General features: G+C 46.9%; 1 long non-coding RNA gene across 1 annotated transcript in view; it reads right to left on the reverse strand.

Moving 5' to 3' along the window:
• Positions 1-4,819, reverse strand: part of LOC142063178 (uncharacterized) — a 95,989-nt gene extending 91,170 nt beyond the window's left edge. The window contains exon 1 of the long non-coding RNA XR_012662668.1: positions 4,704-4,819. This is a non-coding gene — a long non-coding RNA (uncharacterized LOC142063178). The remainder of the gene's footprint in view (positions 1-4,703) is intronic.
• Between the last annotated feature and the right edge of the window lie 12,255 nt (positions 4,820-17,074).

Genomic DNA, 17,074 nt, shown 5'->3' on the forward strand with positions numbered 1-17,074 from the left:
CAAACAAGCTCTAAAATACCCCTGTAGAAATAAGGATTCTGCCTGACAACGCTGCATGTACTTACTGGCACGAAACAAAACACTCCCCTCAAATAGGTACTGAGATAATCAAACAGAAGGATGGCAAGAGTAGGAAGAAAAAACCCAAAACCATAGCTAGTCTAAATCAAGCTATTCAAGGAGCTCCTCTCACAAGCTTGCCCTCTCTCACCTTCCCCATCCTGGTTCAGACCTGGGAACAAGGCTCAGGTGGGGAACAAACCCCAGCTGTGCCGGTTTTATGCCTTTCCTCCCACTCCCATCCTTGCTATCAGAAACGGCTCACAGATTATCAAATTGCTCTCAGAACTGCAGTTCAGAGCCACCCTTTAGCAGCAACAGCCCTTGGTGTTGTGGTGGCAGAGCCGCAGCTCTGCAGGCAGCGGTACACAAGTGTTGGGAATGAGCAGTGTGAGACTTCTTGAAATAGAGATACCAGCTATGCTTTTTGGTGACTTTCCATATTAATCCCCTGATCCCAAGTGTCATTGCACTCAAAGGAACTTGGTCACAACCAGATATTTTTTTATACACTTATAAAAGGCTTATTGCAACAAGATGGACAAGAGAGTGACTGTTACCCAAGAAGGTTGAACTACTGAAGTCTTCATAATTGAATAGTTGATTAGGAATATTGCTGGATTCATGGAATCACAGAATCATTAAGGTTGGAAAAGGCCTCAAGGATCAAGTCCAGCCGTTCACCCAACACTACCATGTCTCCTGAACCATGCCCTGAAGTGCTGTGTCTACACATCTTTTAAATACCTCCAGGGACGGTGACTCCCCCACCTCTCTGGGCAGCCTGTGCCAGGGCCTGACCACTCTTTTAGGGAAGTAATTTTTCCTAATATCCAGTCTAAGCCTCCCCTGACACAGCTTGAATAGGCAGCAAACAATCTGAAAGACCTTCAGCTTCCCATGAAAAGCCAATGTGAAACTGTCTGACCTTCAAAGCAGTCACAGATGAAGTGGTTAAAACTAAAAAAAACCCCACCTGTTAAAGTGTAAACCTAAACCAAGTTAATTCTCCTTTGAGGTTTATAAGAACAAAGACCTTTTTGATCCCTACTTTCACACCTTTCAGAAAGTTATTTAATTCTAGATTGAAAGCACTGGTGCTTTGCTTGGGCCCACCATAATGTCACTCTGCCAAGCTTTCTTTTGCCTTTTCTAATGAAGCACAAGCACAGCCCTGCGCACTGACCCAGCTCACTTCCACCCCATTGCTCTACTCATGCAATGTTCACGTGCTTTTGCGGTTTATGGGAAGCATCAAGGACAGGATCAGCTGGCATGGTTTTTGACAGGGAAGCAGGAGCTAAATGTCCATAACCAAAAATCTTGTGAGGTAACAAAGCTGGGTGTTCAAGAAAAGTCAGAGTTAACCTGTGTCAATGATGTTTGGAGAGAGGTCAATTGTTCAGGTGTCTTTTGAGAAGGTGTCTCTATTCCTTAAACAACCCATCAGTAAAAAAGAAGCATGTGAAAATCCTAATGAAGAGAAGGCCATTGTTTGCTGCTTTCCGCACACATTAGGGTGCAGAGTCATGAATTCCCAATAAGTTTGCTAAGTGATGTGACAGCTATAGCAATAGCAGATGATAGATACAATTTCTATGCTATCTCTTGTGATTAAAACAGATGCAGTGGTGAGTTTAGAAAGGCAGAGTAAGGACCACCCTAAACTGTAGTGGGTACCTGGCTGTCCTGAGGTTCTAACTCAAAGGGAGGTGGGCCAGAAGCACCCGAGGCGTTCGCTCTGTACATTGCGCAGCATATAGAGATCTCTGGTTTTTCTATTTCTGAGATTATCCAGAGATGAGGTGTGGAGGGAGAATGGAAGAGAATGAAGGAGAGAGTCCTCCTCTAGGAAACCTAAAGAAGTCAGGGAGGAAGATTTGTTCTAAAAAAAAAGCTGCTAGAGGCATAGCAGGGAAACCAGGAGACTACGGAGTTCTGGCCAAGAGAAGACAAAAGCATGGATTTGGGATTTGATTAACCCAGAGAACTGCTAAGTACAGCACCACAGTTTCTGAGAAAGAAGTCACATACGCACTGGAGAAGGGCAACTGCATTCATGCCAGGTATTCCTGTAACCAAAAGGGTGTGGGATGGAAGGCAGAGCCTGGCGTTGTCAGGCTGGACCATGCAACCTGAGGAAGGAGCGTGCAAGATGAATCACGGGTGTTGTGGGGGCAAGAGGAGGAGACTGCAAAGAGAAGACAAAAGAAACATGAATTGACATTGGAGAAATCGGCTGAGTGATGATCCCCATCAACAACTGGGGGCAGAGAAGAGGAGAAAGGGTGTGGGGTGGACAGAGGCATGTGATGGGAGGGTAAGAAGCAAAAGCGTAGGAGGAGAAAGTGGACATTGTCACAGGCCAGAGCAGTGCCTGGAGGACTGACATCTGAGGAGGCTGTGAGGGATGGACACTTTTCTAAAGGCAGAGTAAAGATTAGTGATGGAAAAGGAAAAGGTAGGTGAGAGATAAAGAAAATGAAGCAGAGAATTGGTTAAATGAGAGGCAGGTTGGCAGAAATAGTAGTGGAAACAAGCGTGGGAGACAAAGATAAAGAATTTGATCTGCCTGCATAAGAAAGGTCTCCAGAATTGAGGAGGACGAGGAGACAAAAGTACTGCTGAAAAAGAACTCAGAACAGAGAGGAGATTTTACAAGGACTGAGGGAGGAGAGAGAGGGAGGGAAAGCCAGGTGAGAGTGAGAGGAGGAAAGCAGAAAAGCAATCTTTACTGTCAGGAGAGTTGTGCAGAGGGAGAACAGATGGCAGAAGCGATGCACAGGGCTGTTATGCTTGTGCGGACAGATGTAAATCAGAAGCGTTTTTGGGTTCAGTTAACAGAAACAGGCACTTTCCTTTGGAAACCCACACTGAGGCACAGCGGGGGGTACCAGCAGGGACAGGACTGCCAGCAGCCCTTACCACAGACACCCAGCTGCTTCCCCTCAACCACAGGGCCCTGCCAAGATGGCACTGACAAGATGGCTGACAGGCCCTTCCGGCACGTTCCACCTCAGCTCCCTTCAGGGGAGCGGGGCCGCTGCCAGCTTACGGCAGCGTGAAGCCGACACGCTCCGCGCCGGTGCTTAGGGCACCTGAGGGACGCATGGCCAGCTGGGGCCAGAGGGGACATGCTGCCCGCTTGCACACCCTGCGCCTCAGGGGCGGCGGGTGATACAGCTGTGCTTTCCTCTTACTGCTTCTTCTGGTCCATTCTACGCAAGAAAAAATGTGTGCCAAAAAAAAATAACAGCGGAAACACCCCGAGGAGAATATCTGATAAAAATAAGCGCTTGTTACAGCACCCACCCTGTGAGGCAACAGCCTGAGGGTTCCCTCGCAGGTCCTGCAAGGCCTCAAGTGTCACCACAACTCCCAGGGTCAAGAGGCAGCTGAAGGCAAACCCCCACCCCAGGATGGCGTCCTGCTCCTGGATGCGCACCGAGAGCAGATGGCCGCTCGTCTCTTGCTGCTGGAGGCAGCCCCGCTGCCACCATTCCCTCTGTCCCACAGCTAACGGCACTGTCAGCCCTCCTTGGCCACCATTTCTTGGGGGGCACCCCCAGGGACAGGGTGCCCCAGGCAGGATGGAGGCCCTGCGCTGTGCCAGCAACAGGGGAGATCTTGTTATTGCTGCCCGTAAACTATATTTTTAATTAAAGGAAAAAAACCCAGCAGCTGCACAGAGTAAGAAATAAGGGGGAATGAAATAACAGGGAGATGAAGTCCTCGCTGAGGTGAAACTTTGCTTAAAACCTTCAGGCACGTTTACTGCTAAAATAAAGTTCGGTTGGGTGGAAATGTCAGTCAGACCAAAAATGGTTAAAGTGCTTTGTCTCAGAACTTCTTAAGGTTCTTTGAAACAAAGAAACACCTTTTCCTCATTTCATGCTTTCTCAATAACAGTAAAATAATCTGCTTTCCCTACACCTACACATCTATAGATGTTTTTTCACTTGTTTTCATTTCAGCCAGAAAGCATTTAAAGCTCATTTAAAATGACCTTAATTGTTTTTTACCAGTTAACATTTTCTTGTGTTGCTCCACACACATTCTATTTCCAGCTCCACATCCTTAGACTTCTGCACAAACAATTCAAGACATGGTCCAGACTTTAATAACACATTTTCAATGTTTTATATGCATGAGTTCCTTCATTTCATTGTATTTCAGTAGTAGATACCTTATAGCCTGGAGCAAATAACTGCTTACAGAAGTTTTACTATCTGAAGTAGAACTGAAGCTTATTGTTACAAATAGTCACATAATTAGGTTAAAAGGAACATAAATCTTCACAAAGTCAAGTTCCTTCCTGCTCTGAAGGCAGATTTTCAGCAAGGGAAAGTCCATTTAGCTAGAGCTTGAAGCTGAAAAATAAGCCTAAAATAGCAAGTAAGCCCAAGAAGCTAATAAGTCATAGTTATAAAATCATTTACTCTGTATATATGATATCTGAAATTGAAGTGAACCCCACAGCCATGCCTGCCAGAGAGCAAGAAATGGGTCACAGAGGCTGGCAGGGAAGATGGGGGACTGCATGGCCCCATTACCAGCGGTTTCCTAGTTGGAAGGAAGAAAAAGCAGTTCAGCAGTTGGAAAGGCACTGGGTTGAAGAAGGGGGCCCCAGCTCCTGCTCTGACCTTTATGCCATGTGTGCCAGGCTAGATCCAAAAGGGATTTTGGCAGCTCACCTAAGCAAAATTTAGGAGCTTAGATCCCAAGCCGACATCCTATAGTTTCTCATACTTCTGCTGTCTGAACTCTGTAGGCATGTCTGATCTTGACGTTTTCGTGCCCCCAGACACCAGGCATGGGACACAACTTGCATAATCTTCGATGCTCATTAGTCATCTTGACTTCCCTTTAGTCACTGGAGAAAAATAAGCACTTACAATAGCAAAGTTTAGATTCTCCTAGAATAGGTAACTAAAACAATCACACCCTAACCATGCCCATTTTTCCTGGTAACTAAAGGAGGAGCCCAGCATGAGCAGGTCACAGCATAGTGCTCACTTGTGCCCCAGCGAGGTCCTTACAGGCTCTCCGGAGAGGCTGAACCCAACAGACATCCTCAGTTTATACCCTGCTGATGGCAAGAGCTACCAGATCTCCAACGCAGGCAGCGTTTTCTTCAACAATAGTATAAAAGTAAAAAACAGTCCCTGGGCTCAGTGCTCCTTATGAGCTCAGCTCTGGCTGCTATCTGCACGGAATTCTGGCTGCTCCAGATCCCATTTTAAGATGCTTTACTTTTCCCTGAGAACCCATGGGAAGCACCAACACCTTATCAAGTTCTGCAGCCACTCCAAAACCTAAAATTAGCCACTCTAACACTGACCTTGAAGCCTACACGTCCTTCATTTGCTCCAACTCCTTTCTTTGAGAGGAAGCAGCTATTCAGGCATTCTCAGGAAGTTATGTATAATCTCAGACCGGACAGGAGACCACCAGGGAGCACGAGGGTGGCTGATCCCTAAAGAAAGGGGATCTGGGAGCCAAGGGCGATCCCAGCATAAGCAGTGCCCTCACCCACCAGGTGTAACCCCTCCAGGGCAGGCAGTTCACCAACAGTCCCAGGCAGGGCAAGCATGGAGCCACCTCCAGGGTCCATCCAGGCATTCCAGGCAGGAGCAAAGGGAAGCAGAGCCAGAGCTGGAGACCAGGCTGCAACAAGACTCCAAAAACCATCCTCCAAGAGCCAAGGTCAAAGCCCAGGCTGGAAACAAACTAAGATGCACATCCAAGGGTCTACCTCAGAAACAAGTTACCTGCACAGCTGAGACCCATCCCAGAGGCAGGGCCAGACATGGGCATACCCACACTAAGTTGAAGAAAGGGCTAGTGGCCTCAGGCTGAGCTTAAATGGAGCTGTGGGGAGGTGCAGGGGAGCCCCAGGTGAGGCTGCTCAGGGCTATTAAGGGGTGTTCACGCTAGCAAAGATTTACTAACTGGATGTAGCAGCTGCCAAACATCACTGCTATGAGATTGTTCTCAGCGGAGTCCTATAGCCTTCTAGACTTTTCTATGATAAGACATTGAGACACTCTTAAACCTGCTTCCTTTCAGCAGCTCCCTAAAAACCCTTCTTCCTTTTCCAGTAAACCAATGCCCTGTCTGCATGCTGGAGGCCTCTTTCCTCTCTTCACCACCACCATAACTGCTGACCGTAGTGTGAGAATGTGGTCTCATGAATCCAGGATTGATCTTTTCCTGTCAGCAGATCTCTGCTGGCCTCCTCTAAGCACAAAGACAGGATATGCCTGGTGATGGTCTTCACCTCTGTCATGGTTTCAGCTGGGATAGAGTTAATTTTCTTTACTGTAGCTGGTACAGTGTTGTGTTATGGATTTAGTATGAGAATAATGTTGATTACACTCTGATGTTTTAGTCATTGCTAAGTAGAGTTTATACTAGTCAAGGACTTTTCCAGCTTCCTATGATCTGCCGGGTGTATAAGAAGCCGGGAGGGGAGGGGGCACAGCCAAAAGAGCTGATCCAAACTGGCCACAGGGATATTCCATACCATATAACGTCATGTCCAGTATATTAACTGGGGGGAGTCAGCTGTGGGAAGCAGCGATCGTGGCTCGGGGACCAGTGGCACCAGTCAGCAGGTGGTAAGCGGTTGCATCACTTGGGGTTTCTTTGGTCCCGTTCCCCCCCACCCGAGGTTTCCTCTCTCTTTCTCTCATTATTTTCCTTTTATTATACTACTATTGTTATTATTACTATTACTGTTTTATTTTAATTATTGAACTGTTCTTATCTCAAGCCATGAGTTTTCTTACTTTGGCCCTTCCAGTTCTCTCCCCCAGCCCACTGGGGTGGGGGCAGTGAGTAAGCGCCTGTGTGGGGCTCAGTTGCTGGCTGGGGCTAAACCATGACAGCCTCCTATCCCCCCTCCTCTGCATCATGCCCGCATGCTGTTGTAGACCCTGTGTGCCCTACCTGCCACATGGCTTCATGGGAGGGCCCTGCGGAAGCAGAGAGAGGCTGCAAGGAGCATGAATTTCCCCTGCAGAAACCATCGGCCATGGCTTTGGCAGGGGCAAGAGCCAAGGCCCAAACAGCTTGGACAGATGGACACGCAAAGTGGCTGCCTGTGGTTCACCTGGCTGCCCATTTCCTCTCGGCCACTTCGGTCTGCACTGGAGCTGAGCTCTGAGCAACTCCCAAAACTCTCCGGTGGTGCTGGGTGCAATCTCGATCCACCTTGTCTGTAGACCTTTCTTATGTGCGAGTGAACCTCTGCACCCAGAGGACCTCTCATTCGGGCAGGCAGCTATAAAGGCAGAGCCAAATAAACACTGATACGAAGGGCTGTGGATAAAGGGACAAAGGCCAACGTGAGAAATGAGATTTTTGTCTTAGCCCTTGCTGTTTCTTGGTCCTCTTCTTGTGAAACAGAGCTAAAACCACTGCCTTCCCTAGTAGGCTGAACATATGAAAGGCCATGATGCACTCAAAAGATTAATCAGGGAAGTTATATAAATACACAAACATTTGTCTGTGCTTCATCTCATAGCTCGGGGCCTTCAGACCTGCTGCCTGGGGAACTAAGAAGAGTCTAGACACAGCTGCATGAAATAGTGTGGGCTATGAAGCCTGCCCACAAAGCTGCATAAATATCCGGACAGCTCATGCAAGGAACTGTGCAATTACAGCCACACTGCTCAGCGCTGGAGCTAAGTGGTCTGGGGGTAAAGCATTCTGCAGCACAGGGAGACAAGGGGATTACCCACCTGGCCAGAGTTGGTTTGGATTCTGGTCAGGGCAGTCGTGCTTCAGTCAAATAAATCAGGACAGGCAGTGGGGAGTACAGGACAAATTTATACAAAAGGACGGTTCCCAAGCATGCCACTCCGAAGTGAAAATTTTGTGCATGAATGTGAAACCTCAGTGAATTCAGCCAGGTCTATGCTGTGTCATGCAGCTGCATGGCCACTGTGCCAGTATTAGCAGCCTTTTGCCCAAGCTTATTCCCTTGCTGAGAAACAGGCTGAGAAAAAAACATTTTTTCCTCAAAGCTTGCTTTGGTGACCCACACAGGGAAATCTTTCCATTGTCTTCCCTGGTGATCCGCTTTCCATCAGCAAGCACACTTGCAAACACTCAAGCTGAGGTTGAACAAAGGACTTGAGAGTCTTAAAAGTGGTTTTGGTGAGACAGAGGTACCAAAACTGCAGTCACAGGCATCCAGCGCTGCCCTGGATGTGCCCAAGTGCTTTAGACACTTTGCATTTCCACTTGTGCTATGGAAGGTGCCTGGAATTGTGCCACATGCCTGGAGCTGTGCTCTGCGTTCAACACCCAAACTCCTGCCTTAATCTGGCAGGAATCCAGGAAAGAGCTACTCCTTCAAGCCTCTCGGACAACTCACGCCACCCAGTCCCTGCGCTCAAGGCACACTTACACTGACAGGATCAGGCTCCTCACAAAATGCAGCTGCAGTGGTGCTCAAAATAAACAAAAACGGAAACCAAATGCCTGGCAGTTGTGGTCGTGCTACTGCTGTCCTTTGTATTTCCCACATGCTGGAGGACCCGCTCGGCTCAGTGCTGGCATTCAAGGTGGGTTCCCACCCATGTCACACACCTCAAGGGAGACTGCCCTGACTACCACACTTGTCAATTATTCCTTGTGAAAAAGGAAGGGTGCCTTCTCCACCCTTCCTTTCTCAGCCCTTCCACTTGTGCAGCCAAGAATTCAAGACTCACCGAGCCAAAAGAGGGAGGGAAAGATCATGTAGCCATCAGCTCAGCTTCTCCGCTGAGCTCCCTGCTTGCAGCACCCGCTCTCCCGAGGAGCCTATGTCCCCCGGGGCTGGAGGAGAAACCCAGAAGCCGCATACAAGGCTCTGTAGTTGCTTAAGTGTCCAAACATCAGGCATGGGAGTGCTTATTGTTCAAGGGTATGCGGATACCGTGGGTGTAGCCCCAACATATACGAGCAGAAAGCAGCCGTGTATTGCTCTGGGCCAGTTTCAGATGGAAGTTATATATAACCTTATGTGAAGAAGCAGCTATGAGGTGAAAGGTAGCTGAGTTTTGGGCTTAAACACACAATTTTTAAAATACAGCTGTAACGGAAGAGGCTGCTGAGCTACGTGTGATGATTTCACACCTTCATGTGAAAAGGGTCATGTTCAAACAGCACCACAGTAGGATTTATATGCACTCCCTCCATCTCGTGGTAATCTTTTCTCAACAGAGAGGATTGAATGAGGACAGAAAAACAATGAGTTCCCTCAGCTGCAAAGCTCCTCTCACTTCTGCAATGGCTTTAATCTGTGTTTTAGGAAGCAAAAATATATTTTGTTGCTCATTCACTCCCCACAAGAATAGGATTAATTATTTTTGCCACTTTTAACAGGCAAACATATTGCCAGCAAATAATGAACATTTCCTGCTGCAGATTTGGCCTGACTTCACATGAAATCAGCCCAGTTTCTCTCTCACTGCTCTGCAGCGCCTCTTCCACGGTTCAAAGGCGCCTGATGCCGTCTCAGTGCCAGACTGTATGTGGTCACTCTCCCTTCCCCCTCCTGCAAGCTAGTCCATGGACTGCTCAGGACACGCTTATCCCTCTGCGTTTCCTACACCTTTCCCACGGCACCATCTTTCAGAGCGCAGACACTTCTTACTTGCCTGACCTGCCTAAACATGCACCAGCCAGAGCACAGCTACAGTGAGTAAGAGTGGTTAAACACTGCTCAGCCCCCGCAATATCCCTCCTATGCTCTTGCTGACATTTCCCTCCTGCTCTAATACATGTTGTCTCGCTGCCGCACACGCAGTGGAAGGCATATCTTTCCTTCCTCCGTAGCATCTGTTGAGACCACTGACAAAAGGCAGGATATTGCTTTGCTGAAGCCTCATGTCTTTTTTGCTCTGTGGAAATCTAATGAATACATGTTAATCGAGCTAACTTGCAATCTCTGATACAGTGACTGTTCAGTGCTTCTTCCAGATACTAGTCCTCTTTCCATTTAGAAAGAAAGAAAGAAAAAGGAATCGCCGTGGCTGCTCTTTGCACCCTGACACCCTTATTCAACTGAGTAAAACTCTCACATCACTTTGCGTGTCTTGACCACGAACCAGTGGTTTCTCTTTTTTTTCAACTGTACAATGGTTCTCACAAAAAATGATTGCAGCATGAATTTATGAGATGCAGCTATCCAAGATAATGCATTTTTGCTGTTTACTGTTGCTAAAAATGTTTTTTATCTAGATGCAAATATGCTGAGACGTCCTGGGAAAAGTAGAAATGGGGTTGATATCGATATCGAAGAGGAACCTGAGAATTACTGACGGATCTGGGAAATATCCGTGTTCTGCTTATGAAGAGCAAACAGAAAAAAAAAACCCCAAACACAAATTATTTTATGAAAGCTCAGCAAGCCAAAAAAACCCCCCAAAACCCAAAGCAAGCAAAAAAGCCCAAACCCCGATAACCCAGCCTGCAGTGAGAAAGTGTAGAGCCCAGTTCTAGTTCAAAGGCAATTATAATGTTTTCAGAGCCCAACGCCAAGCGGGATTAGCTGTGGCTTGGTTTACAGGGGATCGCAGGACTGTCATGTGTTCTTCCACTGGCTTCTGGGAGGAGGGGAAATAAGGAACTTTGCTTTTAGTCTGAAATTAGACTTTTTAGGAAGCCAATTCTGAACTTTTTCTCTCTTTGACTACTCGTTGGGATGTTCTACGTGTGGAGCCCCCCACACCAAACCCTTCAGTTTCTCAACAGGTTTTAAAGACAGAGGCATTATCCCAATCTCAAGAGCTTTCTTCTGAATCTCCCAAACAGGTTCTCAAAGGTTTTCTTCTTAAAGCAGTAAAAATTGAAAGCTACAAAGTAAAAACTCATTCAAAGTTTGTGGGATACTTGTTTTCTCAGTGGAGGTAGGGCTGTGGTGATCTGGCTCCTTAATTAGGTATCTTAGCTAAAGGCGCACTCCGTGTGTGTGAAGTCGTTTGCAAGACGTGTTTGAGGTAAAAGCCCCCAGTTCTTGCACACTTCTTGCACACTTCGAGCTTGCACAGCTCGAGTGCACTTCAAAGGGGCCTGGGTTCTGGGCAAAAAAGTTAAACAGCCCTTGAAACAACATGGAATGTTTGCACAGGATTTTGCCGGTTAAAGCTCGGATTTACGCTCTAATGAATAGATAGGAGTTGTGGTACTGGTTCAAGGGTAGTGCAACTGGTAGTTGTGCTTTCCCTCTCCAAGTACGACTGTAATATGGGGGGAAAAATAAACTTAGACTGACTCAAAGGCAACAGAGGTTCTTTCTCCTAGCTTAATAATCCTATATCTGATCATATATGGTTAGAAACACCAACTTATCCCATAAGGCAACTGATACCCCAGCTTCAGAAATATCATTTAAGGAACTGGTAGTTTGATACAATCCACATTATTGGTAGAAAATTAATTAGGTGAGAAGCTAAAAAGGTGAGAAAATAAGAAAAAAAGGTAAGAAATACAGGATGTAGCCGAACCGTTGTGTCATCCCAGAATGGGAAGGATGCTTTCTGCTCAAAACATGGCAAAACTGCCGAATGCTGCAGATGTAATTAACGTATTATTATAATAACTTGCATTTCCTCCCCAGGTGTCAGGGAAAAACAGTGACTGTTGAATGGAAGCCAAATTTGAAAGAGAAAACAGAAAAAAAGGAGACAACCTAATTACAGAGATACTGGAGAAATCATCAAAAGGAGTAGTGACTGAAAAAATCCACAGGGCCAATGAATTACCATTGCCAAGGAAATCTTGACTCCGCTATCCAAATGAACTGCCTGTAATAGTGAAGACTTACTCATCCCTTCCAACACACAGCTGGATTTAACAGTCCTTGTGGGATGAAAGCAAAGGACAGCATTCTCCAAAATGGGAAGCAGGCCCCAGGTCTGACACGCAATCCTGTTGGCTCCTGCTCTGCTCCCTCCCACCAGTTGCCAAATCCACCTTCTTGCCGGATGCCACAGCTCCTTCCCATACCTCTTCCCAGCTCTCCTTTGCCTATTTGCCTAGAACTTGCTGTACTGTAGGGCTGCAGCTGTAGCTCTGACCATACCCACGGGAAGGCGCAAGCCTGGCGTTCATAACCGGTTGGTGTTCAGCTTCAGTGGAGCCCAAGCGCAGTTAGGCACTTCGTGCAAGAATGATAGTTTACAACAGATCTTCATAAGCGAAAAATCCCCAGAACAGATTATGCTTAGCTAACGTTTCTCAGGAAGGACCGAGTCAAAGCTGCTCTATCTTCAGGCACATACATGCACCTCTACCTTCAGGCAGGGAAATTAAACCAGCTCCCAAGACTTTATGCTGCTCTGTTAGAACCATGGAAAACAGTGATAGGAGCAAAACCTTCTCATGTCTTTTCATTATTCCAATAACCACTGAAAGCCTTGTTGTAGATGCTTTGATTTGTAGCTACTGCCAGTGCTGTTTCTGACCTTGATGAAATGATAAAATGATTGTTCCATGACCCTGCTTTCTCCCATGAATCGTTCTCCTTGGAGTCCTTTACCAGGCAGGAGCTACCCAGAGTAGACCTGAAATATGACTGTTGTTGTTGACCTCTTGGTGTTAGTTGTTGATGTCATTGAACTAATTTTTTTCCTGAAGAGGTTTACATCTTGATACCCAGGCCCATGCCTAGCCCTGAGTTCAAGCTCGTAAGACACCCCGTTTGTCCTACATGGCACCTGCCAGGCCTTTTATTGCACCAGTCCAGCATGATGTTGCCAGCTCTGCACAATTTCTGAGGATGGAGACACCCACTAACCTCCTTTAGGGGGAAATACCCCATTTGTAGCACAGTCTTGTCCTACAGAGCACGAATAGAAGATGTTTCCATTGCAGCCCCACTGTTCTCTGTTCCTGCATCTCTTAGCCCTCCTGCTCCCTCTTGGCCTCTTCGCTGTCTGGACGCCAGGGAGAGCTTTCCAGCCTGGATTCCCGTTAGCCCTGTGGCCTGCCAGCAGCAGTATGGCTGCTCGGGCCTCAGCCCATGCGCTGCTGGCTGCACGCACTGGATTGTTACTTTGAAGGGTGGCCAGTGAAGCTGCAAAGGATTTCATCTTCCTTCAGCTGCTGTTGGTTTTGGTTTAGGGCACAGGACACGAAAGGGGCTTACAGGGGATTAGCTCTAGTGCCAAGCCCTTACCAGTACTTTGATATATTTTTAGTTGACTCGCTTTTTACTTTTGCTCTTGCGTGGTTTGATCTGTGCACCAACCTCATTTGCGTACGTTAGCAGTCTGACCTCATTCTTGTCAAGTTATTCCTAGTTTTTATATTTAAGTTCCCAGTTCGCTGAAACCTTTGCCGCTACCTACCCAGATGAAGTGAAAGGGGAAGCACAGTCTTGTGAAGCAAATGTAATGAAGGCCATGGGCGGAGGTTGCTCATATTTGTTAGAGGGTGTTTTCCAGTCTCAGGAATCCCCCTTGGAGCTCGTCGCTTTTTTGTGTCCCAGTTTGCATGAGGATGCTTGCCCTTCACTTTGCAGCCATCAGGCACAGGGTGCAGCAGCCTGCAATGCCGCAGATAATATCTGGGACATCAGCACACCACTGGCTTTTGAGGCAGCCTCATTTTCCTCCCAGCCTTCCTGGTGCCCAGTCCTCTGCCTCTCCACGTGCGCTCCTGTGCTGGTAGGCACTGTCACACAACGGACGGGAACTGCTTTGGTCTGCTAAAAAGAAGTACTGCAAATATGCAAATACCTGAACTCAGAGCCGTGGACCTTCCCACACCAGTTTCAGGAGCCTTCCCCTACTGACCCAGGCACTGCCACACTTTACAATTATCCCGTCTGCTGGCTTGGGTGGGAGGGTGAGCTGCAGGCACGGGAATGCCCAACGGTCCCATTACAGCTTGAAAATCTCACTTCCTGAAAGCCAGCTCTTATATTTCAGGCGGGATCCCAACACGATCCTCAGGATCGCAACAACCTGAGGATGTACAAGTTCACACCACTACCGCAGACTTTCGCTGCCACTACTCTTACAACTGGCTTGCCAGTACGACAGGGGTTAGTCACCAGCATGTAGGGGTTGACATAACTCTAGCAGATTGCTTCAGAGTTTATTTTGCTCCCCTTAGTCTGATGATCTGATACTAGCTGATCCTCATGCAGAGAGCTCTAAAACCTGTTAACTGCATAACCTTTACATTCAGCTGGATGTCACCAGACTGTGCCAGTCTCTCCCCCAGGAGCACTGCGGGGCAGCGAGCGATGGCAGTTAGCACAAAGCTCCTAAAGGCACGTAAAGGATGTGTTCCATACAGGTAAGAAAAAGGAATCACGTGTGCAGGTTTGCAGCAGCTGCTACAGGGTTACTCACTGGGGGTCTATATAAGACCCCCTTGGAAAGGCAGCTTTCGCAAGTTGGACAAACCAGGCAAAGAAATTAAAATCGCCACCAACAAAAATAAGGATACACACCCCCCCCAGGTCCCTCCCCCACAAAACCTTCTGTCGTCCCCTCCAAAAGGCCGTGGATTCTGCATGTCGAGGGGTTCTGAACTGTAAAGGATGGCAAACAAGCTTTAGCAAAGACAACTGATGAAGTTATTTTTAGTATCAGATGGAAAATACTTCTCGGAGGTCCTGGTGTGTTAGAGTAGAAGACATATTTCCTCCTTCTTAGTTTCTGCCAAAAAGCAGAACTTCAGGAGTAAATAACAATAACAAAAGAGCAACGGTTCTGGTGGGTAAGTACTTGCGGCTGCTATTGGCAAGCCCCAAATCTCCCATGAGAAAATCTTCTGAGAGTTTCATCCAGTTCCAGCGATTGAAGGTGCTCAGCTGGCCCGCATAAAATCCAGGCTGAGCTTCCAAGCTTTTGGGTACCCCAGACTCCCAAACATTCTAAGATTTCCTTTCTCTTTCTGCTGTCAGAGAGGAATATTTTCATTCCTGTAGAAACACTTGGACACTAACGTTTTCAGTTCATTATGTCTTCACAGTTTCAAGAGCCCACGGAAGGGAGTGGGAGTTGTGGGATGTAGTCAGTGATGAACTAAGACAGAACCAGCAGGCTTCTCTATTAGGAAATGCTCCTGTTTCAAATTAAAACCCTATCTATTTCAAACAGAATCTGCCCCTCTTTCGGACAGAAGTAACATGCACGCCTGCACTAGGACCCGAGGAAATTATTAACAATATGATTGGTGTCATTCGGGCTCTGTAACAGCAAGAGAGTCACTAATGAGCGATGATACTTCAGTTGCCATAAAAATGCAGGCAGGTAATTAGAAATTCTCGCAGTACGCCCAGTTTCTACCCTTTCAATATGCTTGCTTTTGCTTTTTTCGCAAGGGAAAAATTATTACCACCTGGGGGCACAGGATTTTGAAATGCTTGCCATTCTGTATTCCTCTTTCTGTTATCTGATCTATAGCGTGCAAGAGGATTTTAGAATAAACAACACATTTATGTACTTTAATCTGCGTATATGCTTTTCACTTGCTATTATAAGTGCTTGTGCTCCTTTAAATAAACCCATCTAATTCTCCGTAAGAAGACAGACAACCAGGATACAATATTTCCTTTCTGTTTGTCATAGTCCAGCTTTTGACAAAACTCGTATCACTTCTTGGTAGTATCTTTCATGGAATATCTGCTTTTCCACACTACGAAAGCTTGAGTTGACAGCAAAATAAATTAGCTATCCATGCCATGACAGGAAATCTAAGTCTTTATTTCAGGCAAATGTTAATAATCATATAATGTTAGTGATACTAATAATAATTTAGTTGTGCAGTTGTTTTTCCCCTGGTTCCCACTAAAAGGGCTGTAATTTGTTTCATTGGAGATTTTTTTTTTTCCTCATGTGACTCCTTCCCTTGTACATGTGGAAAACATGCATATCTAAAAAAAAACCTGCTTCAAATGTCCTGTGACCTAAACCGCGCTGATGCTGTTATTGCCTGGGGAGGCACAGAGCAGCAACCTAATCTGGGCTTTTGGGAAAGAACTCGGAACAGAAGCAGAAGCATGAAAAAGGCACAGTAACATGTTTCTACATGTGTTCACTCTTGCGTGTTGAAACAAGCTTCCTAACAGACAAACTGGCAAACCTGGAGTTATTTTTTTTTTTGCATTACAGCCGCAAGAGTGTGCATTGCCTCGTTACATAGCGGCGGCAGCGCCGGCACCAACGTGCCGCAGCAGCTAACACCCAGGCTGCCGCTGCCGCTCCGCGCCCACGCCTCCCCAGCCGGCAGGTAGGCTCTGCGGTCCCCAGCAGCCTACGGCCGCCTCCTGCCACGGAGCTTGCTCCACGCAGCCTTCTCATTTCTAAAGTGGAGGACACAAAAGTCACGCTGCAGGGCCTGCCCCGGGGAAGGTCCACGAGTAACTGACCCCAAGCAGCACAAATATAGCTGAGGTCAAGCCCCTTCTCCGAACTCCAGGAAATATCACCCATGATGTTTGGCAGGAGCCAAGCTCTCCTCCAGTATAGGTAATTATGGTAACGAATATTTCTGGCAAACTCATTATTCTGGTAAGCAATAACCAAGAGCGGGAACAGTCTTAGGCATGCTATGCAAATCGAAGTTTTACCTACAGAATTAGGGTGAAAAGATTTACATGGAAAGTACATCTGTAACCAGTGCAACTGTCTGCAAAATCCCTTGAGTCAATTTGGTTTTATCAGCAGAAAAAGCCACTTCCTCACTCCTTGCCTGCAGGATAACGGACACGAGATACTGGCCAGCAAAGCTCAAATCCTCCAGGCTGCCTCACCACAGTCCTCTGCCAGCACCAAGCGTGTGTGGTACTGGACAGGTCGCTTAGAAGATTCTGAGTGTACCTGAGTCTTACAAAAGTGCAGACAGCAAATGTCCCTTGTGTCAGACAGGGAAATATCCCCACTTTGCAACTGGGTAAATTTAAGCACAAAGAACTTCAGCAGAACTATTCTGCAGGTTCTGTACGACTTGGGACTTTAAATCTCTCTCTTGGTCCTACACCTCTTGTACAACAACCTGCCCTAAA

Source organism: Phalacrocorax aristotelis, chromosome 11, assembly GCF_949628215.1.
Source record: "Phalacrocorax aristotelis chromosome 11, bGulAri2.1, whole genome shotgun sequence".
Classification (NCBI taxonomy): domain Eukaryota; kingdom Metazoa; phylum Chordata; class Aves; order Suliformes; family Phalacrocoracidae; genus Phalacrocorax; species Phalacrocorax aristotelis.